The following is a 13,139-nucleotide window of genomic DNA, read 5'->3' as shown; positions in this document are numbered from 1 at the left end:
TACATCATAACATCTTAATTCATATACTAAATTTTCATCAGAAATACCTCATCTGTATTTATTTCCTAAAATGTAGTCGAAAAACTAGATTCATACATACAAGTTCCAAACAAGATTAAAAGAGCTAGTAACTCTACATCAAGAAGCAATTTCAGGTAGCAATTTTCAAATTAAATTTTTTAAAAATTTAAAATTCAGTTCCTTTATTGTACTAGACACCATTTTAAGTACTTGAAGTGGTTTAATGGCTACTGTGTTGCAAAGTGTAGGGTTCTATACTTGTGATAATACCTTCAGGCTGTTTGAGATGTAGCAGCAAGTACCTGACATTCCTGTTGCATGGCACATTATCTGCAAGTGATCATCAACCAGAACTGTTAGGCAGCACAGGTTTCCCATTCCCCACCACAGAGGTATGGGCCCTAGGGTTTTTCCTCTGACCTATCTCCATCCTCCTATACCAATATTATTTTCCTACCACACGCTCCAGTATGTAGTTTATATCCCCCGCCCACTTCCTTAAGTGGCACTGAAATAGTTTTATCCATCTCCTCTGTAGGGTCCGTGGCAGGAGGGAAAGTGAAAGCTAAGAAGAAAAGCTTTAGGATCTGACACCCCGTGTTCAAATTCAGACTTTACAGCTTTATTACTAAAGGAGTGTAAGCTGCTTTAGAATGAAGATCTTATCTTGTTCATAGCTGCATTCTCAAACCTGACGTAGTGTCAGGGCCAACAAAGAGTAGGCTCTCAAATATCTTCTGAGCAAATTTACCAGATGTGTAAACTTAGCAAGCAAGGCACTTTGATCTCATTAAGCTTCTCTTTCCTCACCAAAAAAATGAGGCTAAATACCTACCTTGCAGTATTACTCTAAGGATTAAAATTGATAAATACAAGACCATGAGAATAATGCCTACCATACCACAGCTGTCAGTCAATAAATAGTAGCCATTATAGCAACCACATTCTTTGATTACTGTCAACCCAACTAAACTAAAAGTTGGCTCATTAAGATGGATTTTTAAATAGTTATATTAAAGAAATTATCACAAAATCAGTTTAAGATATGTTTTTTATTTCCAAAAAAAGAGATAAAATATATTTTAGCTTTGATTTATCCAGTTGGGTAGAAAAGTATATTGGGGCTGAATACCAAGGAAACAATATTTATACTCAATAAAAATTTCATTGTATGGGTAGATTTTTCTTAGCTGTAGCTTCATTATATTTTGGTTTCATCATATTTGGTAAAGAGAGTTTTCAGCTTAGCATGAAATACCTAAAAATAAATGTTAAGTTACCGAACACTTTTTAGAACTTACAGGAATTTTTTAAAGATGGTGCTTCCAAAAAAAAAAAAAAAAAAAAGCCTATAAATTGGGCAGTCCTGCAATTCTGTAAAGTAGCTAAGAGAAAAAAAATCCTTCAAGGACTGGCCTGGATTATGTATAACATCCCAACTTCTCAAGATGAAGGATATCAAATTTAGTTGTCAATTGGTGGCAGTTTAATTTTTGACACATGGCATATAATTCAGTCTCACAATGACTCAGGGGACATGTACCACAAAGGCTGCTAGAATAAGCCTATTCCAAACCTAACCCTGACAAAATTTCTTTCTTGTGAACCTCCCCCTTTTTAAAAAATATTTTCAGAAAGCAGCAAATTATAATTGCTGTTTTCTGAAAAAAAAAAAAAAAATTCCCATTAGGATATCTGAAACAGATCCACTATACTCCAAGCACCTTTGTAAAAGGAAATACTATTAAGTAAATATTCTTAATATTACTGATAAAATTTAGGATTCTATTCCATTACATGGCAAAGGTTACATTTTTTTTATAGTAGCAATTTACCTTTAAGTATCAGTGTTCTTACTTGACAGTTAATTTTAGTTCAACATAAATTAATAAGACCTGAAAAAATAGTTTATAACTTTTAAGATGCTGTACTTCATATCCCATAATTATTGTTATGTCCTCAGGAATGTAGGTCGAGGATCTCCTAATTCCATTTGACTTGTTGATGAGAACTTGATAGCAAGGAATTCTTCTCTCTGGCCTAGAAATATGAAAACATGAATTATGAGGTCAAATATGGGAGTTAATATATTATTATCTACATTACAAAATTGAATGGGAGGCAAATGCTTTCCTACTCAGTCCCAAAAGAACCCCACTACATAGTTTAACTAAAATAATATTTAGTATTTTTTATGTATATTGTATTTACAGCCAGACCTCATCTACCCATAATCTAATGTGGCCTAAATTACTTTAACATGTTCAGTTTTGTTTGAATTCACAGTGACTAATCCAAATCAAACACTGTTCTCAGGATAAGGTAATAGATAATTTTCAAGAGGAATGATTTGTGCTGTTTTATTAAAAGAATACTAACCTTTTCCAACCTGTTTATCTGAGGGATATTTCTGTTTCAGCAACTCTTCTGGAGTTCTGGCTTCAGCATCCCAACCAACAATTACCCTCAGTTAGCTACCTTCCTTGTAAATGATCACCAGTCCCACCTCAAAATAGTTTCCACCCTATCTTAGTTTCCACACTAAGGGATGAAAAGCCCAGGCGTCAGTAGAAAGTGCTAATCTAAATGATCCTAAAACCAGTTAGTGATCCCTAAAAAAAAAAAAAAATCCTCCAAATACCATGTTACTTACCATCTGGGGAGGAAGGGGGCATATGTGTATATCTATTTTTTTAAATATAAAGATTCTATCACTTAGCCTCTGCTTCCTTTCGGCAAACAATTTTGGGCAAAGAGTTAAAAAAACAGATTAATAGTTCATACATACATCAGCTTTACACTGATCACATTAATTACATACTAATTATGTTTCATTTGTCTCTACCCAAGACTGAACTCCTCAAGAGCAAGGCTCTATCTTCTATTTCTTTTCCCTGTATCCCTGGCTAATAAAAGGCTAAGAGGAGGAAAAACTGGCTGTCAGATATTTCACTTTATTCCCTATCAGAGGGATAGCATTTATAGCAGAGTACTTGAATGTTGGTATACACAGAAGTAGGGAAGGAAAATGCAAAGCACTAATCTGATGTTCCAAAATGTTTGCATATTTTATCGCTAAATGGTTATATTTTTATTTCTCCAAAGCTTAGCATTCTCAGAAAAGAAGTCTGTGGCTATGCAACAATAAATATTTTGTTGTCTAAACTAGTCTCTAGCCCAAGTAAGAAAATAACATCAAAAGAAAATTTTTCTTAGTTTATGCTAAATGAATCATGGAAAATCTAAGATACTATATTCTATATTGGAGTGGAGTTAAGGTATAATTAACTCAATGTTGAGTGTCAACCAAATACAAAATTATTTTTAATATATCCAATGTTTCATAGTTCAGAATCATGTAAGGTAAGCATAGATTTCTTTTTCATCATCATTGTACCTATTTCTAAAATGATAAAGATGCAGGGATTATAAACTGATATGTCTCTGCAAAGAAATAAATATGAATATGCAGCAGAAAGAAACCTTTAAAAAAATGTATTTGCAAACCAAAGAGGTCATCGTGTATCTGAGGAATCACTAAACTGGTTTCATTCTGTAGGAATGAAATTTCACAGTATTCCAAATGTTACTACTCTTAAACATTACATTCATTTAAAATACTCCGTTTTTTAGTACTTCATATGAATAATAGAGAACTAGCTAATATTAAATTCAACACATTAGAAATGTTTTATGTAGGGGCACCTGGGTGGCTCAGTCAGTTAAGCATCTGCCTTCGGCTCAAGTCATGATCCCAGGGTCCTGGGATCTAGTCCCACATTGGGCTCCTCACTCAGTGGGGAGCCTGTTTCTCCCTGTCCCCCTGCCTGCTGCTCCTCTTGTTTGTGCTGTTAAATAAATAAATATTTTTAAAAAGAAATGTTTTATGTAAATGTTTAAACACTTCATTAACCAATATTAACTAATGATTTTTCATATTATTTGGGAATAACTGGAAACATAACACTGCAACAACCACACCACTGAAAAACTCTGAGAATACCGGCAGCTCTGAGTTTGTACAAATTCCTTCCACTTTCACCACCACAGTAGCCCTGAAGGCAGGAATAGTAGAAATCCCAGCAGTATCCACATAGCCCACCTAACTACTGCTTTTCTATGTGTGAACTAGAGTGTTCAGAAAGGCAACATGAGAATTGAGAGAATAATGAACTTGAAAGACAGCACAGCATGACAAGAGGTAAAAATGGAGGTTGTACTTTCTACTACTTATCAGCCTTCTGAACACTTGCAGATAAATGCAATGCACCTATGCCTAAGTTGAGTATGAAGACTAGAAAGAAACAAGTAAATCTGCAGAATTTTTAAAATCATGATCAGGAATATGGAATGTAGTGTAGCTGTAATGCTACACTTACAGCATCATTTATGAAAAAGGGGCAAAAGCTAAAATTTAAAATGCTTGAAATTAATAAAAAATAAGTAATCACCAAAATTGTGTTTAAAAAAACAAATTCTGAATACCCTTCTCCCCTTCCTACCCTGTCTCACATTACAAACTACTATTTCCCATTTATGTTCCCTGTCAAGTCCTAAAAAGTCAGGATAAACAGCCAAAAGCTTAAACATAAGTGCCCTTAATTGAGTCAGCCATATCACAAAGTAAAATGTCTTTTAGTTTTTGCCACTGATAACTCGGATGAATTTTCATGGATGAAGAAGTTTTCATGACTGATTTGCAAAAAAAATAGATTATGTGTTTTAAACTGTTTATCAAGTCTTAATAGGGACAGAAAATAAGGTATATTATGTTACCTACAGCATATTTCTTTTTTCATACTCTTTCCAAAATACATCCCACTTTCCAGCCGTGCCTAAAATAATCTGGGACAAATGTTGGAACAAATATCAAGTTGCCTAATTATTTCTTACAGTTTTTCTCATTCTTATGCACAGAAAATCAAAATAAATCTGCACACAAATGTCAAAAATAAATTATTCCTACCCTCAAGGTTTGAAATGGACTTTGGATAATCCTTTTACATTTGTAGTACTCATTAAAACTATTCTGTTTACTAGATGCCTGTGGTCAGAGCTATCCCTTTGCAAGTAATTATTTTTAGATCATTTTTTATTCTCAAGTGGTCTTGATGCTTTTAAATTCATGGATTTCCATTATTATCTAAAAAATTATATTAATATTTATATGTATGTATAGAGCTAGATATGTAAATATATAAATCATCAAAATAAAAGGGATTACTACTTTGCTGTATTCCCATTACTACTAACACTATAGTTTAAAGAAAATGAATCTGCCTCCTCTTTCTTATTTTTTTAAAGATTTATTTATTTATTTTAGGAGAAAGAGCACAAGCAGGAGGGCCAGAGGGAGAGGAAGAGAATCTCAAGCAGACTTCACAATGAGTGTGAGCCCAACTCCAGGCTTGATCTCACCACCCTGAGATCACGACCTGAGCCTAAACCATGACACTTAATCCACTGTACCACCCAGGCACCACTGCCTCTTTTTTAAATAGGAAGTAATTATTCTTACTCTTCGTTCTCTGGTCTTTAAAATGTTTATGTAAGAATAACATGGATTTAATAAGTATTAAGTAGACTATAAGAAACCTAATAAATCTTCCAGATGATCAGAAAAGACTTTTCCTAACTCCTTTATTTTGTACACAATATCTTAATTCAAAATATATTTTGGAAAGGGTATGTGCAAGCCAGGAATCAGGTTAGTACTCAAAGGTAAAATTTGAAAGCAGATTTACATCACATAAATGTATACTATCTTGTCTTAATAACCAGTGTTTTATATGCATCATCTTTCATCTTATATATATTATCTTGCATTCTCTGGTATGACCATCTAAAACCATCCCAAAAATCAGCATTAAAAACAAATAAAATGCTTAAAATAGCAAGTGGCATTATGCATATTAATATACAGCAAATGATGTTGCTGGTTACAGAATGTCTAGCTATCTTCGGAGAGGGGGACTTGTCTTTTATCCAACCACACTGAGCTAACCTGTACAAGAGTAAAAAATAGAACTCTCTCATGAATCAAGAGTATTAAAGTACATGTGCACATTCCATATCATGACCAGGAAATTTTCTTTTGTGAAATTAGGTGTCCAAACTTCAGATTATTTTTTAACAAGAATGTAATCTTTCAATCAGAAAAGTATAATTGAGCTATATGACATTTTTTGGCATTTCTACAATAATTTCATTTTTCCTTACAGCCAATTTCCTTTTTCCATAAAGGATCTTTTTCTCATTTTATACATGTTTAAAAGGAATACAAATCACAGGGCGCCTGGGTGGCTCAGTGACGCATAAGCATCTGCCTTCAGCTCTGGTCCTGGAATGGAGCCTTAAGTCCTTCCTGCTCAGCAGGGATCCTGCTTAGCAGGGATCCTGCTTCTCCCTCTCCCTTTGCTTCTCTCCCAACTCATACTCTCTCTCTCTAATAAATAAAATATTTTTTAAAAAAATAAAAGGAATGTAAATCAGATAAAATTATTTAGAAAAATCTTTTAGGAGCACATTATTTTTAGAAAGTGAAATACACTTTATGGGACGGACAATCAGTAACCTCTGGAATTCTTTGGAGTTTTTCTCCTTGTAGGGTGAAAATTTATCATCTGATGGCAAAAAGAATTCTAAAGTCCTACATACCAATATTTAGCATTGATATGCGATTTTATAATAATATTTTGCTACCATTCTCTGATGTCCCAAGAATTCACAAAACTGCAAACAAAATAATGGAGGCTCGGGGTAAAATCCAGATTTGGGGAAGCCAAAAAATCATACCTATCCTCTACCTCAGCCTTCAATGACATGATACATGGTACCTGTCTGAAATAGCAAGAGTTACTCGGTATCTCTTTTCCCCCAAAGAATAAGTAGAATATACACGAATAAATTGCTGAAAGTAAGATTTTATGTATGCTGGAATAAACTACCATCAAGTATATGGAAGGCCGAATATTCCTTTTTCTGAATGTGGTTTCTTTTCCAGCTATATAGGGAGATGAAATAAAGTGAACAGAATGCCTGGGTGGCTCAGTCGGCTAAGCACCTGCCTTCAGCCCGGGTCATGATCCCAGGGTCCTGGGATGGAGTCTCACAGCCAGCTCCTTGCCCTGGGGGAGCCTGCTTCTCCCTCTGCCTGCCTCTTCCCCTGCTTGTGATCTCTCTCTAACAAAGGAAAGAATGAAGGAAGGAAAGAAAGAATGAGAAAGTGAACTAAGATCAAACTAAGATCACTTTTTCATCATCCTCATAGTTTTGCTTCATTTTCCTTGAAATAAAGCTAAAAAATCAGTATTTTTCAGGAATCACACTTTGTCAACTAAGGTTACCAAGGGACCTCACTTTGTTCCAAAATTGTCTGAGCTCCTTTTTGCCCATTAGTGCTCAAGCAAGCTAGTTTTTATTCTTTTAAGCTAGTTCTTAGTAGATTTCCTGTTTATTCCTAAAGGTAACTACAACTTTTAAGTAGCCAAATAACTCAAATACTGTTGAGAAGTATTCTTCTAACCTGGATAAATAGATATAGTGTTATAATTTATTAAGCCACCCACTCCTGCCCTCCATGAAAAGGGAGGGATGTTTTGATTACAAAGATTCCACTACAAAAAGAGAATGCATACTGATCTTGGATTAGTTTTGTTTTCAAATAGCTACAGAAGAATGACTGTATCAATATGTTAGGAGGTTTCTATACCCAGACTTAACTTTTCAACAAAAATGATAAAATGTGCACATGTTGTTTACAAACTTTATTTGCCAAAAGCCACTAAGTTAATCATTTTCTGCCCCTGCAATCCCAAAAATATTATCTTAAATAATATGTCAAGGTCTCCTCTGAAGGACAGTAGCATTTTTTTTTAAGCATGAAAGGAAATAAAAGATTTAGAATACAGCACAACTTTTTTTCTCCTTTAAGACTCTGAGCAGAGTCGTCACCATACCCCTAAAACAAAACACTGAACTGGTAAAGCTGCCTATAAAACCATAGCACACTATCTGCCACAATCTCCACAGTAATAAGTCTTCCAAGATGCTTTACTAGGTAGTGTTATCGGGAAAAAAGGGCAAAACAATGTTTATGCACCTTTAATGTGGAAATTCCTTAGGCATTATCTGCCCATGAAGCAATAGATGTTTTCCAATTACTACTCCCAAAAGTTACTCATTTTTAGTTTTTGGCATTTTTATTTTTGGATTGAAAGCTAATCATAAGCATTACCAGGTCATTAATTTTCTCCCCAGTTACTACTCAAAATAAATAATAGATAGCATAACATATTTCCCCTGATTCAAGCACCCAATTTCCCACAAAATTTGGGTTCACTTAACAAGTGTCTTGTATTTTTGAGCCCAGGTGAAAGCTCACTCCATATAGGTAATACTAGTTAAAGAGAAGTCTTAGACTGCAAGAAAAACTTCCTTCACTAGGATTAGAAGATACTTTTTTAAGGGGAGATTGACATTTCTGAGACCCATTTAATCCATCGTTCCTGTATTAAAACAATGAAAGGTTAGAGGGGAGCCTGGGTGGCTCAGTCAGTTAACGGTCTGACTTTTGATTTCAGCTCATGGTCTCAGGGTGGTGAGATCCCTCCTAAGCATGGAGCCTGCTTAGGATTCTCTTTCTCTTCCTGACCCCCCCCCCAACCCCCCCAACTCGCACACCTTCTTTCTCTAAAATAAATAAATAAATAAATCACTAAAAAAAAAATAAACAAAGCAATGAAAGGTTAGAAACTGGCCCAGGAAAAAAAAACCCAAAACCAAAACAAAACAAAACAAAAACAACGGGATAGCCAAATTACAGTGGGCTTTTCTGCTGAGTTGAGCTCTTCTCATTCTGGTACCTGAGACGGTACCTGTCGGTCCACGTAACACAGGCTCTGTGTTATGGCTGCCGTGTGTACATCCACCAAAAGAACTGCTAGTTTTACACATGCATTGGAACAGAAAATCAGTATGCAATAATTTTTTAAGCCACCATCAGCTGACTGTTTACCAGCAGTAGACTACTGGTTTCTCCGGACTTTCAACTTCTTTCCCTGCATCAGCTTTGTTCCTTGATTTGCTTGAAATCTTGGAATTAAAGGACCATAGAGGTCGACTCTGGGCCCACCTTCTACTTAATCCCAAACCTCTTCTACAGCATCTTTGATGTGTGGTCTTTGGCATAACAGCATTGGTGAAAAACTATGAAGAGTAATAACATCAAAGGCAATAACATCAAAGTCTTGGAACCAGAGAGAAAATATGAAATAAGAGGGAAAAGTATATATTGAGGAGACGGAAAACTACTAATTTAAGAAGGGAAAGCAAGCAAGTAACAGATTGACCTGAAGGTCAGCACATCCTTCTCTTTCTCTGAATTGCAATGATTTTAACCCAGCTTCTCTCAGCAAACCCACTATAGGTACATGTGTTAGAGTATGTGTGTGTTTTATAAAGTACATCAAAGATTCCCCCTTGATGGAAGCATAATATAAGACTTGTATTTGTTGTTTTTTAAAAAACATTTTATTTATTTGACACACCGAGAAAGAGAGGGGGTGGGGCGGGCAGAGGGAGAGGGAGAAACAGGCTCTCTGCTGACTAGGGAGCCAATGTGGGCTGCAGTCCTATGACCCTGAAATAAGGATGTGAGCCAAAGGCAGATGCTAAACCATCCGAGCCACCCCGAAGTCCAGAGACTTCTATTTATAAGCCCTTGTTAAATTATTCCAAGCTAAAATGTTAGCTTTAAGCACATGAAAAGTGCACAAGAATTCCACAACTCTAAATCTGAACATCACCCATGAGTATCACATTTCACATTGTAAGAGAAGGGCCATGAAACACTAACTTGGAGCACCTGGGTGGCTCTGCCATGAAACACTAACTGGGTGGCTCTGTGGTTAGGCCTCTGCCTTAGACTCAGATCATGATCCTGGGTCCTGGGATCAAGCCCCGCATCTGGCTTCCTGCTCAGCTGGATGCCTGCTTCTCCCTCTCCCACTCCTTTTACTAGTGTTCCCTCTCTCGCTGTGTCTCTCTCTGTCAAATACATAAAATCTTTAAAAAAATAATAACTTGGGGTGCCTGGCAGGCTCAGTCAGTGGAGCATACAACTCGATCTGGGTATTGTAAGTTTGAGTCCCATGGTGGGTGCAGAGTTACTTAAAAATAAAACCTTCCGGGCACTAGGGTGGCTCAGTTGGTTAAGCACCTGACTCTTGATTTCAGCTCTGGTCATGATCTCAGGACCGTATGATCAAACCCACATGGGGCTCTGAAGCTCAGGTCAGAGTCTTCTTATCCCTCTCTCTCTGTTCCTCCCTCACCCCCCAACTCCTGTGCATGCAAATGTGCTCTCTCTTCCTCTCAAATAAATAAAATCTTATAAAAAAAAAAAAAAAACTTACTCCAGTAACAATAAAAAGATACAGAGGCTGAGATGAAGTCCAGACGGAGGGAGAATGAATGGATCACTTAAAATAAATTAACCAATTACAACGTATGAAGCTCATTTGGGTTCTGATTCAAACAAACTAAAAAATATTTACAGCAGGAGATTTTTGGAAATTCAGTGATTAGATGTTTGATGTTATTCTATAGGTTTGCTATTTTTCATAAGATGGTCGTTAAAAATGCTGACTTTCCACAACACCTGGGTGGTTCAGTCAGTTAAGCAACCAAGTCTTCATTTCTGCTCAGGTCATGATCTCCTGGTGGTGGGCTGGATCCCTTAGAGGTCTCCACACTCAGTGGAGGAGTCTGCTTGAGATTTTCCCGCTCCCTCTGCCCCCTCTAAAATAAATCTTTTTAAAAATGGCATCTTTCCATTACAGTATGCTGTTTCTGTGAAGAATATAGGAAAAGGATGGGTGGGAAAAAAAAAAAAAAAAGAAAAGGCAAGGTAGCATGAAGCCAAATGCTCAAGCCTTGTCGTTTATCTGAGGAAACAGATTATAATGCAAGGAAAAGGGCAGCTCTTGGATGACAGTGCCAGGTCCATGACAGGGAAATGAGGGCAAGCTTGGGGAGTGGGGGGTGGGGGGGTGATCAGGTCACAGAGAGAAGGTAGCGTTATTCTTAGAAAATATATTGTGAACCCTAGGGCGTGAGTGTGGAAGCCGCTCAAACATCAGGAGAATTCCTGCTCTCGGCCTGCTGCTGACCGCAGTGCCCTGGGACGAGCAGGATCCCAGGATCCCCAGGGGCAGGGGATAAGTTAGGAGCTATGAAAGAAGGTGACCTTCAGTCCCCCCCTTTCTGCACCTGGCGAGCGCCATCCCAAATCCCGCTCCTCCTTGACCCCATGATTGACTCCCTCCCGGCCTACGCAAAGGGGAAAGTGCAAAGCCTACTTTAAGATTTTTGCTATCCCCTCGGTCTTCTTTTTGAGACATCTGTCCTTGCTTTTCCGTTAAAAAATAAAATAAAAAATAAAAGCCAGGAGCAGGAATCAGCTGCTGCTGCTGCTCTCCCTGGCCGAGACAGCTCCGCACCGCCGCTCGGACGCGGGTCTGAGCACTTCATTTCAGTTCACCAGGACAGGAGAGGATCCTGGGATCAAGCTGCACGCAGACGGCACCGATCATCACGAACACACCGGCAGTCGGCCCCGCGGCCTCACAGTCGCGGGCACTGAGGGACGTTCCAGGGAAACACACATGGGTGAGCCCAGCTCAGGAACCCAGAACAGAATCCCCGGAGAGGACTATTCAGGGAAAGCAGTCCCCCTGGCCTCCCATTTGACACAAAAATCTATTTCCGGTAGAGTCAGCAGTTGCTGTTTCTAGAATTATAACGATACACGGGCTCACCCACGTTGTTTAAACGCCACAAGGTAAATGACGAACTCCAGTCATGGGATGTAACGAAGGGAGGAAACGGGGCAGAGAGCGAGAGAAGGGGCAGACGACAGAAGCGGACGTGAAGGAGGAAAGATGAACACCTGTCGTCCCCCAGGCCCCAAAAGGAGCACCAAGTTAAACACGTCGCCTCTTTCTTCCTCACCCCCGAATACCTGAAATGACGCCACAGAGGGAGAGAGGGCGCCGCCGTCGCCCGGTTTCCTCCTCAACCCTGTTCCCGGAGCGCGGGAGAGGAGGGCCCTCGCGCGGCCCGCGCTCTGGCCGGGGGTCTCGGTCGGCACGCGGCCCCGCTCCCTGAGAAAGCCGGGTTCCGGGCCGGCCCCGGGGAGCCCCCCACTTCCGCCCGCGCGGTCAGGCGGCGGCGCGTACTTCTGGCCTCAGGGAGGGGCGCCGGCGGCGACTGCGGGGACCTCAGACCGTGCTGCCCCCCGCCCCCCGCATCGCCGCGCGCACCCTCCGCTGGGGGCGTTAGCCGGAAGAAGGCGCCTGCCGCGGGGCCCTCACCCGGCTGCCTCCGTCCGCGGGCCTGCAGGCCGTCCCGACTCGCCGCGCCCTACACGGAATCCGTAGAGGTTCCCCCACAGAACTCGAGCTCCTGTCAGGTTTGGCCCCGCCCTTCTTTGGCCACTGTTAGTGGCAAGAGGCAGGATGGCTGGCCTTCTGTCCTCCTCATCCCTGACTCTCCCCATCCCGCCCGGGGCTGTCGAGTTTGCCCATTTTCTCCCATCTCTTCTCAGACTCCTCCTCTGTCCCTGTTGCAACAGCCTGACATTAGGTCACCAGTCCCACTGATCACCCCACTCCACTTTCAAAATCTGAGCCCCTCGGATCCACATCAGGACGCAGTGACCTAACTTAAACGCAACTATGATCGCGTTCTTCCTAGTTTTGTGAGGTTTTTTTTTTTAGATTTTATTTATTTGACAGAGATCACAAGCAGGCAGAGAGAGAGGGAGGAAGCAGGCTCCCTGCTGAGCAGAGAGCCCGATGTGGGGCTCGATTCCAGCACCCTGGGATCATGACCCCAGCTGAAAGCAGAGGATTTAACCCACTGAGCCACCCAGGCGCCTCCTAGTTTAAAACTGATTGGTGGCTTCTGATGGACAGCAGCCCAGAGGCCAACCCCCTCTGCCTGCTTTCAAAGGCCCCTCAAGATCTGGTCTCTGTGCTTCCCCCAGTCTCATCCCTCCTTGTAGGCTCCAAGGGAACTGAACAGCCTCTTTTCTCTGGGAGATTCCTCTTCCCAAT

At 39.8% G+C, this 13,139-nt stretch overlaps 1 long non-coding RNA gene across 1 annotated transcript; it reads right to left on the bottom strand.

The window, feature by feature from the left end:
- Window positions 1-1,058: 1,058 nt before the first annotated feature.
- On the bottom strand, window positions 1,059-12,300 carry LOC309864300. The gene is made up of 2 exons (XR_014311447.1): window positions 12,044-12,300; window positions 1,059-2,061 (listed from the first exon to the last, which is right to left on the bottom strand). It is a non-coding gene; the product is annotated as an uncharacterized lncRNA (long non-coding RNA).
- Window positions 12,301-13,139: the final 839 nt, after the last annotated feature.

The sequence above is a fragment of the Mustela nivalis genome (genome assembly GCF_964662115.1).
Source record: "Mustela nivalis genome assembly, chromosome: 5".
NCBI lineage: Eukaryota > Metazoa > Chordata > Mammalia > Carnivora > Mustelidae > Mustela > Mustela nivalis.
This window is presented reverse-complemented; position numbering and strand designations above follow the sequence as displayed.